Source organism: Carlito syrichta, unplaced genomic scaffold (assembly GCF_000164805.1).
Source record: "Carlito syrichta isolate Samal-C Ts95f unplaced genomic scaffold, Tarsius_syrichta-2.0.1 Scaffold316185, whole genome shotgun sequence".
Classification (NCBI taxonomy): Eukaryota; Metazoa; Chordata; class Mammalia; order Primates; family Tarsiidae; genus Carlito; species Carlito syrichta.
This window is the reverse complement of record NW_007260281.1, coordinates 1-12,364: the sequence shown is the minus strand read 5'-3', so window position 1 is coordinate 12,364 and position 12,364 is coordinate 1.

Below are 12,364 nucleotides of genomic sequence, written 5' to 3'. Positions count from 1 at the left end.
GGAAAAAAAAAATCAAAACAAACAGCTCCATTAAAAAGTGAGGAAAAGACAAGAACAGACACTTCTCAAAAGAAGATATACAGGCAGCCAACAGACACATGAAAAAGCACTTGACCTCAATAATCAGAGAAATGGAAATCAAACCACATTGAGACACCACCTAACCCAGGTTAAAAAATTGCCATACAACGCTCTTAGAAACAATGGCCCATAGCAACAGTACCCTTTGGAACAATGTACTAACACTAGTGCTATTAGCAACAATCCCCTAGACCGGGGGTATCCAACCCCCAAGCCACTGGACCACACAGCAGGAGGTGGATGGCAGGTTAGCCAGGGAAGCTTCCTCCATATTTACAGCCACTCCCCATTGGTGGTGTTTCTGCCTGAGTTCTACCTTTTGTCAGATCAGCGCTGAAAAGCCTGCTTCCATTTCCAACATCCTATCTTTGTGAAGCAGGGTTTTCTGCAGTGACAGCAACCGAGATGAGATTACAGAGTAGACTGAACATAAGCAACATTCTTTGGTGTCACTGTCTCCCCTCATACCCAGATGGGACTGTCTAGTTGTGGAAAACCAGCATCTTCCACCTTAGTTAACAATGCTCTCATCAACAACGTCTTTAGCAATAGTACTTTAGTGAAAATCCCCTTGCCAACAATGCCCTTTGAAGAAAAAGCCCTTAACAACAGTGCCTTTACCCACAATTCCTTAGCAAAAATGCCACTTGCCAACACTTTAGGAACAATGCCCTTAGAAACATTGTCCTTGACAAAAATATACAATATTGTATGCACAATGCTCCAAGAAACAATATCCTTAGTAATACCACCTTCAGCAGCAATACTTTTTGTAACAACAGACTTAGAATCAATGCCAGTAGCAACAGCACCCTTAGACATCCTATCGATAGCAATGATGCTTTTAGAAAAAGTGACTTTCCACAGTTCTCTTACTAACATGACCATAACAACCATGCCCCAGGAACACTTAGAAATAACTTCCTTAGCAACAATGGCCTTAATATAAATGCCAACTGGAGCGCTACCCTTAGTCACAGTGGCTCTTGGCCCACTATCTTTGACAATCACATCATCAGTAACATCTCTCTTAGTAACCACAGCCCTTTGCAACCATGAATTGTAGCAAAAATCATTAGCATGGTGCCCTTAGCAACAAAGGCCATTAGAAGCAATGCAGCTATCATTAATGCTCTTAGCAACAGAGGCTTTAGAACAAAATGCTCTTAACAACAGCGCTCTTAGTAACCGTGTTCTTGACAACAAGGCTTTTAGATAAGATGGCCCTTTGTATATTTGCAAGAATGTCCTTGTGGAAGATACTCTGAGTAACAGTGTCCTTACTTAGACTTGCTTTAGGAACAATGACTTTACCAAATTACATTTACAGCCATGTCCCTAGTAACAGTGTCCTTTAGGAACGATATTCTTAGAAACAGTGCTCTTAATAGCATTCCCTTAGGAACAACGACCTTTATAGCACTAATGCTCTTAGCAATCATGACTCTCAAAAACAATGTCCTTAAAACAGTAGCCTTAGAAACAGTTACACTTATAGATAATAGCCTTTGATAACAAATGCTGTTAACATAAACCTCTTCAGCAATAATGCTCTTAGCCTCCATTTCTTCAGGAGTACTCTCCTTAGATAAAATGTCTTCACCACAATACCCTTAGCAAGAATATATTGAGCCGTAACACCTTTAGAAACACTGTTCTTAGCAACAGTGTCCCTTCGCAACCAAGCTCTTAAAGACTCACTTAGAAACAATGCCCTAGGCAACCCCCTCAGGTCCCCTCCCAAGGTGGGAGCTTTTCTGTCCTCTCAATGAATCCTGCTTTCTCACTAAAAAAGAAAAAGAAAAGAAAAGAAAAGAAAAGAAACAGTGCCCTTAGCAACAGTGCCTTTAGCAAAAATTACCCTAGTAGCAACACACTTTACAAAAATGCCTTGCAATAAGGTACTTAACATCAACAGGCTTAGCAAGGATGTCTTTTAGTAATAATTATCACAATGACAGTGTCTTAACATCAAGACCTTTAACATCAAAACCCTTAGATTTAATTCCCAAAACTGCAATGACTTTAATGACAATTCCCTTGGATCACCCTAACTACAATACTCTTAGGAACATTGTTTTTATCACAAGGCATTTAAGTTCAATGCCCTTAGTAAGTAACACTGTCCTTGGTGACAATGCTTTTGGCAGCACTGTCCCTCGGCTATCATTTTTATTACCAACACGTTTAACAGCAATGTTTGTAGTAGCAGCACATTTTAAATAAATGAGTTTAGTTACAATGTCATTTTTTTCTCCAGTCAGATTCTTATTCTGTTACTCAGGCTGGAGCACAGTGGCACAATCACAGCCACTGCAGCTTTGATCTACAGAGCTCAAGCAATCCTTCCACCTCAGCCTTCCAAGTGGCTGGAACTATAAACATGCACCAACATGCTCAGATAAATTTTTGATTTATTGTAGAAATGTCTAGCCAGCTTGCCTAGGCTGGTCTTGAATGCTTCGGCTCAGGCAATCCTCTTACCTTTGCCTCACAAAATTCTGGGATTACAGACATGAGCCACCATGACCAGGAGTAACAATGTTCTTAATGTCTTTTTGGATCATCAACCTTAGCAACAATGGATCTTAGTATGGATTTTTTTTTTAAATTAATAGTACCTTAGGCAACAATACCCAAGCAGTACATCAATTGAACCACATCCTAGCAACAACACTCCTGGCAACAGTAGTCCTTAAAAATATTTATGCTTAGCAATACACCTAACAACTTATTTAGAAAGAAGGCCCTTACCATCAGTGATGTCAGCAGCAAAGTGTTTAGAAATAGTACCATAGCAACAGTGCTTTTAACAACACTCTTAGCAACACTTGCCCTCACCAATAATACTTCAGCAACAATGCCCTCCACATCAATGCCATTAGCAACAATCTCATTATCAACAAAAACACGTGGAGACAATTCCCTCAACAACCCTGTGAACAATGAAATGTCCTTGGTAACAAGATTACTTACAATGTTGAGCTTTAGTAATAATTACCATTAAAAACAGTTCCTATAGCCACAATGCCCTTCACAACAAAGTCCTTGGTAACAACACACCTAAAGACACACACTTAGCAACAACTACCTTATATCAATGCTTTTAGGAGCATGTTGCTTAGCAACGTTGGTCCTTAGCAACAGCATCCTTAGCAACAGCATTCCAAATCACAACCTTTAGAAACCATGAGTTACTGCAACATCGTGCTTAGCCAGAATGACCCTTGGCAACAACAACCTTAGAAACACCAGGTGAAACAGAATACTTACAAACAGCAGCTTAGTAATAAGTACTGCAAAATCGATTCCCTTAAAATTGATGCTTTTAGCAACAATACTCTTATTAAAAATGGTCTTAACAACTTTACCTTTAACTACAATCTCCTCAGCAAAAACGAGGCCAGCAATAATTTCTTAGCAACAATGTACTTGACTTTGAACACACTCAACCAAGATGCCCTTATTGACAATGACTTTTAGTAAAAACAGCCTTAGCAACAATACTTTAACCTCAGTTTCTTTAACAACTACCTGCTTAGCAACAAAATCATTAACATCAATATCCTGGGCTCTTGGTGATAATGCCCGTAGCAACAATTTTCATTTTTTTGTTTGTTTGTTTTTGTTTTGAGTTGGAGTCCCACTCTGTCACCCAGACTGAAGTGCAGTGGCACGCTCCCAGCCACTGCAGCCTCGACCTGCTGGGCTGAGGCAATCCTTCCACCTCAGCCTTCCAAGTAGCTGGAACTACAGGTGTGTGCTACGATGTCCGGCTAATTTTTTGATTTATTGTAGAGATGAGGTCTTGCCAAGTTGCCCAGGTGGCTCTCAAACCCGAGAGCTCAGGCAATCCACTCACCTCGGTCTCCCAAGGCACAGGATTACAGACTGAGCCACTGAGCCCAGCAGCAATTCTCTAAGTAGCAACTTTCTTAACCTCATCTCATTAACGGTAATGCATTATTCATAATTCCTTTAGGAAGAGTGTCCTTAAGAATCACCCTCTAGTAACAATGCTCTTAGCAACGATGACCTTATCAAATTATTAACAATATCCTTTCCATCAATACCCATAATGATACTTTAGTAACAATGATTTTAGGAACAACATTCTTAACAATACTTTAGTAACAATTCCTTTAGCAACTACGGTTCACAGCATACCTACTAGCAGTCTTAGCACAATTGCATTGATAATAACACTCTCAACCACACTGCCATTAGCAAACATGCTCTTTCAGAACATACCTCTCAAGACAATCCCTTTTGCAACAGTGCCTTTGGCAGCAATGATCTTAACATCTGTGACCCTTAGAAACAACAGCCCTCCACAATAAGGTGTTTAGAATCAACTCTCTTAGGAACAATGCCCTTATCAACAATGCATTTTATACAGTGCCCTCAGCAAGACCATTCTTAGAAATCTTCCTTAGAACAATACCCTTGGCAGCAATAACCTAGGCAGTGATGCTCTTAATGACCATATTTTAACATGCTACATTAGCAAAAATGTGTTCTATCTGGTGCTCTTAGCAACAGTGTTATGAACAATATCCCTTTAGTAACAACATACTTAGCAATAATGACTTAATCAACAGCATCCTCAACATCAATGCTGTTGGCAACAACGGCTGTTGGACAAGGACCTTAACAGCAATTCCCATGGTAAAAATTCCCTCAGCAACAAAGTCCTTAACAAAAACAGTTACCATCAGTAACAATACTTTGAATCCACTCCTGAGCAAAATGACTTTAGCAAATGTGGCTACAGAATAGTGTCCTTAGTAACAATCTACTTAAGAAAACACAATGACCACAACATTATTAGCAATACCCCATTTAGTTTAAACACCCAAGGCAACAATGTTCTTAACTGAAATGGCAATGGGCCTTAGCAGCAAGGTCTTAAACAACATCCTTAACAAACATAAACGTAGTCAGCAACTGTGCCATTAGACATACCCCACTTAACAGCAATTACATTAGCAACAATGCTTTTAAAATCAATGTCCTTAGAAACAGTACCATTAGCAACAGTTTCACTAACTTTAACACTCTTACCAACAGTCCCTTTATCAATAATGGCTCTCAGATACAATGGTCTTAACAATAATGTATTTAACCTGAAAAACAATGTCCTTTACCAAAATCAAAGCCCTTAGCAATAACTATTTTTTTAAACCAAGAATGCCTGTGGCAACAGCACTGCTGTCAACAGCATTTCAGCAATAGCTTACAGAGTAAAAACATTCACAGTATAGTCTTTATAAAACAGTGACCCTACAAAAAAGACACTGACCCACAGCTTCCTTGGAAAGAACACCATCAACACAATTTCATTGTTACAGTGCCTCACCAAAGCCACTTAGCAACAATCCTCAGTATCAATTCCCTTAGTTCCCTTAACAATATTGGTCGTAGCACAGCACCCTTGGAAACAGCTAACTTAACAAAACTTTCCTTGGATACCATAACAATTCCCTAAGCAACAGCAACTTTAGTGTCAATTTCCATAGAAACAGTGGCCATACTATAAAGTCATCATTACAGCATGCATAAAAATATCTTCAGAGCCGACATCCCTAGCATCAACACCTTTAAGAACAACCTCATTCTCATAACTGCCTTTAACAAAAACAGCATTAAAAACCCGGTCTCTATCACTGATTCTTTATCAACAGTGTCTTTAGAAACAGCACAATTAGTAGCAACTCAATAGATAGGAAAATTTCCCTTAGCAATTTACTCTTAGCAACCACACATTTAGAAATACCACTCAAAGCAAAATCTTTGTTTCCAATACTCATCCTATCAAGACCTTTAAAAACAATGGTCTTCACAACATGACCAATTACAGCAACCTTCATAAATTCAACATCCTTTCCTTAGGAAGAACACCCTTAGCACGAATGTTCTTAGCAGCCATAGCCTCTGCAAAAGTGCCCATGGCCACAATATATTTAGAAACAACACCTTTAGCAAAGACATCTTTTGCAGCAACCACAACATTAAAATAAATGTCTTTAAGAACAGTATCCTTCCTGTAATCCCAGTGCTTTGGGAGGCCGAGGTGAGTGGATTGCCTGAGCCCGCAGGTTCGAGACCCACCTGGGCAACTTGGTGAGACCTCATCTCTACAATAAATTAAAATAAAAAAAGAACAGTAACCTTAACGAAAGACCCCCAGAAGCGACATTTTTTTATCACAGCACCCTTGGAAAATATGTTGTTAGTAACCACTGTCTTAGCAACAGAGTCCTTAGGAATAATGCTGTGTGAAAAAAATGCCTTTGCCAAGTTTCCTTAAAAACACTGGTCATAGCAATAGCACCCTTAGCAAAACTTTCTGGTAAAAACACTCTTGACATCAAGGCCTTAAAGAGCAACACTCTTACAAAAAACTTTCTTAACATCAACACCTGTCTTAGTTCATTTCTTTTTTTTTGAATTGGAGTATCACTCTGTCACTCAGGCTGGAGTGCAGTGGCAGACTCATGGCCACCCCAGCACTGACCTGCTGGGCTCTGGTGATCCTTCCGACTCAGTCTTCCAAGTAGCTGTAACTATAGGTGCACACTACCGTGAAGCTAATTTTTGATTTTTATTGTAGAGACAAGGTCTTGCCAAGTTGTTCAGGCTGGTGTCAAACCCGTGGGCTTAGGCAATCCATGTGCCTTGGCCTCCCAAAGTGCTGGGAAGATAGGCTGAGCCACCGAGCCTGACCTGCCTTAGTCCATTTTGTGTTGCTCTAAAGGATTACAGTAAGTCCCCTACATCTGAACTTTCAAGTTGTGAACTTTCAAAGATACAAATGTGTGTTCGCATGCCCAATCATGTCAGTTAGTTCACATGCTGGTGTACATTGTCATGTGTATGCAAGGTACTGCACTATAAAATTAAATATATTTTATTTATTTATTGTGCTTTTTTGTGTGTTTTATGTTTTATTTGTGAAATGCATTATAAACCTATTATAGTACAGTACTATAGAGCTGATTGTGTTAGTTGAGTACCTAGGCTAATTTTGTTGGACTTATGAACACATTGAACTTATGAACATACTCTCAGAATGGAACTCATTTATATGTAGGGGACTTACTATACCTGAAAATGTACACTTTATAAAGAAAAAGAGTGTTTATTTTTCTCAGAATTCTAATGGCCAGAAAGTTCAAGCTTGGGCCTCTTCATCAGGTGAGGACTTCAGGCTGCTTCTCTGCAGAAGGCAAAGGGGAGCTGGCATGTGCAGTTATCACACAGCGAGAGAGAAAGCAAGGGGGAGCATGCAAGACTCTTTTTAACTATCTCTGGCAAGAACTACCAAAGAGAGAACTTATTCACCCACAAGGGAGAACGCTCATCGATTCATGAAGGATCCACCCCCAAGCACCTCCCATTAGGCCCCACCTTCAACATGGGGGATCAAATTCTAACATAAATTTTGGAAGGACAAACAACAAACCATAGCAACGCCCTGAGCAATAATACTCGTAGCAAGAATGCCCTTAGCTTGCTATCTTGGCAACAGCCAACTTACTAACAGCTACCTTTGCAAAAATGTCATCTTAACAGAGCCTTTAACATCAATGCCTTTAAGAATGACAACTTTAAAAATGTTTTCAGCAGTCATTTCGTTTGAAATCTTTCCTTTAACAACAATGGCCTCAGCAAGAATACTTTTTCCAATAATTATATAACACGTTTTACTTCACAACATAGAAGCAAGTGCACTTATGAACACCACTGTTTGCAGAAACATCTTTACAACACTGACACAAAAGACTTTCATGACATTCTTATCATAAAAGTCTTCACAAAAACGCCCTTATCAACAGTTTCATTTGCAGCAGGGCCATCGTAATACCACCTTTGGTAACTGTACTCTCATCAAAACTTGATGTGCAACAATACTCCAAACATCAGTACTTTTATGAGAAATGCCTTTTAAGATACCTTAAGCAAAATTTCCTTAACAACAACTGCCTTAGCGACAGAAACACACAGGAAGAGGACCATGTAAGGTGAAGGCAGAGACTAGAGTGATTCATCTGCAAGCCAACAAACATAAAAGATTTCTGGCAACCATCAGAGGCTAGGAGGTTTTACCTGGATGCTTAGAAGTAATCAACCCTTCCAACACCTACATTTTTGACTTCTAGCCTCCAGAACTATAAAATAAATTTCAGTGTTTTAAGCCATACAGTTTATGGTTTATACATACACTTACAGCAGCCCTAGAAAATTAAAGTAAAATCCTCTTAACAAAAGGTAGCAAGTTCCTTAGCAACAGCATACCTAGAAATCACGCTTCATTAATGATGATGTTATCAACAGTGGTTACAGCATACACCTCCTTGCAAGAATAGCCATGGAAAACACACCATTAACAGCAGTGGTCATAGCAGCCACACCCTCAGCAAAAACACCTTGGTACAAATTCCTTGGCAAAGCATGCTAAAACACACTAACCAAAAAAAGTCCCTTTGTAAAAACTTCCTTACCAATGACAATCTTAGCAACAAATTTCATAGCAAAAATTCCACAATGGCTATAGCTGGACTGTTTCAGCAATAGTTGCCATAGCAACACTGTACAGCAGATGCACCCTTAGAAAAAATTTTCTGTGTAACACTACCTTTAGCAGCAACACCTTTAAGAAGGATGTCCTCAACACCAAGTCTCTAGCAGCAATATCATGAGCAATAACCTGGAAACATGCTTAGCAACAATCCTTTTTGCAAGAATGCCATTAACAGCAATAGGCTTAATAACAATGTCTTTAGGAACAGTGGCCATAAGAATCTGTCCTTTTTGCAAGAGAGTCTATTATATGTGTGACCCTAGCAGCAGTGGCCATATCAACCATGCACTTAGCCACAGTGGCAAAAACAACCTGCCCTTAGCAGCACCATCTGTAGCAAATATTTCCTAGACACAGCAGCACCACCTGTAGCAAATATTTCCTAGACACAGCATCCTTAGCTGAAAGATCCTAAGTAACAACATTTGTGGCAATGCTACATGAAGCAACAATGTCCTTAGCTGCAGTGCCCTTGCCAACAATTCCCTTAGTGACTATACCCTTGCCAACAAAACCCTTAGCAATATCCTTAAAAACACATTGTCTTTAGCAACATTCTTCTTAGCAATGGTGGCTGTAGTCACAGTTCCCTAGCAACAGCAACCTTCGAAGAATTCTCTTTGCAACAGCATGCTTAGTACCAATACCTTTAAGAAAAACATGCTTAATAAGAGGACCTAAACCACAATTTCCTGAACAACAATGCACTTAGCAGCAATGCCAAAAGCAATGGTTTGCTAAGTAACAATAGCTTTATAAGTTGCACCCTTGGTAATAGTTCTAATAGCAAATATACCCTTAGTAACAGAGGCCATACCAACCATGTCCTTCATAATAGCACCTTATCAAAAGCTCTTCAGTAATGATACCTTTAAAAAAAGTACTATAGTGCTGAGTGATCTATCACAGAAACAAAGAACTGAGTATCACATGTTCTCACTCATAAGTGGTATTTGAGCAACTATCGTAATAGTATAACAAAGGGATTGGCGATAGTGGGAATCTGCCAGGGGAAGGGGGGGCACACTTCATCAACAAGGGTACCTGCATCATGAACATTTGTAGACCTAACCCTGAATTGTACCCCACATATTTAAAATGACTTTTTTTTTTAAAGTACAAGATCTTTTTCAGTAACAATGATTTTAGCAACTGTGGCCATAACACTGGTACAAGAGTGACCGATGTCATCACACTATCAGCAACAGCACCCTTAGTAAAAATTCTTTGGCTTAAGGAAGGTAGTATTTCATTAGAAGTTATAATTTTAACAAAAATTTCCTTAGCGATTTTGCCCCTACCAACAGTACTTTTACCAATACTTTTCTTAGCTACAGTGTCTACAATAACAGCATGATCTTAGCATAATGTTTGCTTGTTTTTTAAAAAAAATTTAAATTTAAAAAATTTTTCAAATATTAAAGATGTAAGGTACAATTCAGTGTTAGGTACATACGTGGTTATTGTGCAGGTGAAGTTTTGGCCTCCCATGGGTCCTCACTTCGCCTGAAAACCTTTATCTGTAATCACACTCTGAGTAGTAATGCCTTCAAAAAACAATGTCCTTTATGTAAAGGAAGATCCTGAGCAAAAACTTTCTCAACGATGCTTACTATTCATTTGACTTTTAAAAGCTTTGCAGTGATATTCTAGTTTGTTCCACCGATTCACCTCCCAGCTGTAAGTCTGGGACCTGGATAAGAGTCTACAACAGCGATCCCCAACCTTTTTGGCATCCCTGACTGGTTTCCTGGAAGACAATTTTTTCCATGGATGGGGGTGAGGGTGGGGGACGTGCAGTCAAACCTCATTGCTAATGTTAATCTGTGTTTGCAGCCGCTCCCAGCGCTAGCATCAAGGCCTCGGCTCCACCTGAGATCATCAGGCATTAGATTCCCATCAGAAGCGCACGACCTAGTTCCCTCACACGCGTAGCACACAACAGGGTTCTCGCTCCTATGAGAATCTAATGCCGCTGCTGATCTGACATGCGGCAGAGTTCAGGTGGTAAAGCGAGCAAGCAATGAGGAGCGGCTACACGTCCAGGTGAAGCTTGCTTGTCTGCCCCTCGCCTCCTGCTGTGCGGCCTGGTTCTCGACAGGCCACAGACTGGTCAGGGGAGTTTAGGACCCCTCCGCACATCCTAGTTCCGTTCTCAAAGTGTTTGTTCTGCTTCTTACAGTCAGGATCCTGCACGCACAGCTAAGGACTGAGTCCATCACTTTATAAACACAAAGAATTCCTTTCTCTGTTTCTCCTCTTTGTGATCCACCCCCCATGCTCTTGTTTCCAGAGGTACCATTTCCTGATATTCTGGCTAGAAAGTGTTGCATGCTTCTTGCTCTTGGGCCATCCTTGGAGGCTTGTGCTGAGATAGAAGCCTGTAATGAAGTAATGGAGCCAGCTTTCATTACATCCTATTGGTGAAGGATTAGGGGGGTCAAGGAGGACTTTCTCCAAAAAAGCCTCCTTACTGCCACCCAAGAGTTAGAAAGACTTTTTCCCATACGGACTGCCTCTCTTTTACCAGCGGAGAAGTTTGAGGGATCATCTCATGCTGGCATTTGAGAGGCCAAACTCTTCTACCTCATGAGTCTGTCTCCACCATGTCGGTGCTGGAGCGCGAGAGCTCCATCTGTTGCCTGGTGCTAGGATATCAAGACATTTTCTAGTCTTTCAAAGTCCGAAGCTGAAGGGAAATCTCAGTCCTGGTACTCTGCGCAGAGGCAGTGGGTTTCTATGAGAGCGTCGACTCTGCCTGTTTGCAGTCTGGCTGCTGGTTGCTTCAGACCTCAAGACTGAGTACACAGGAGGAAACAAGAAGGAGGAGAAGGGGAAGGGATGAGGAAAGGGAAGGAGAAGAGGAGAAGGGGAAAGGGGAGGGAGAGAAGGAGGAGAAGGAATCGGAGGGGAGAGGGAGGGAGGAAGGACAAAGGGAGGGAAGAGAACAATTCAGTCAATTCATGCATAGGCAGTTCTCCAAGTCCTGAATTCTATACTGAATCCAACAATTCTTTCCCAATTTTCAGGCTTCTCTGATGTAACATTATGTATTTTGTGCATGGTTTTTAATTTTAATCATTGGGAAATAAGGTGAAATGTGCTTACTCCATTAAATATTTTTTATTTTTATTTTGAAGATGTGAGATACGATTTAGGCTTAGGTATACAAATGTTCATTATGCAGGCACCCTTGTTGATGAGGTATGCTCCCCACTCCCCTAGCAGTTTCCTACTACTGCCAATCCCACCCCTCCCCACTGCAGTTTTCAACTACAGCCAATCCCTTTCTTATAGTATTATGATAATTGTTCAAGGTCCACTTGTGAGTGAGAACATGTGGTACACAGTTCTTCGTTTCTATGATAGATCATTCAGTATTACAGACTCTATCTCCATCCAAGTAGACTTCATCCTTGAAATGCAGGGCTGGTTCAACATCCAAAAGACCATAAATGTAATTAAATACATCAAGAGATGTAAAAACAAAACCACATTATTATATCATTAGATGCAGAAAAAGCTTTTGATACAATCCAGCACCCTTCTTGATAAAACCCTTGAACATCTAGGTATAGATGGAACATACCTTAAAATAGTAAGAGCCATCTACCAGAAACCCACAGTCAACAAACAGCCAAACAGACAGAAATTGGAACCATTACCCCTGAAACCTGGAACAAGACAATATGTACTCCA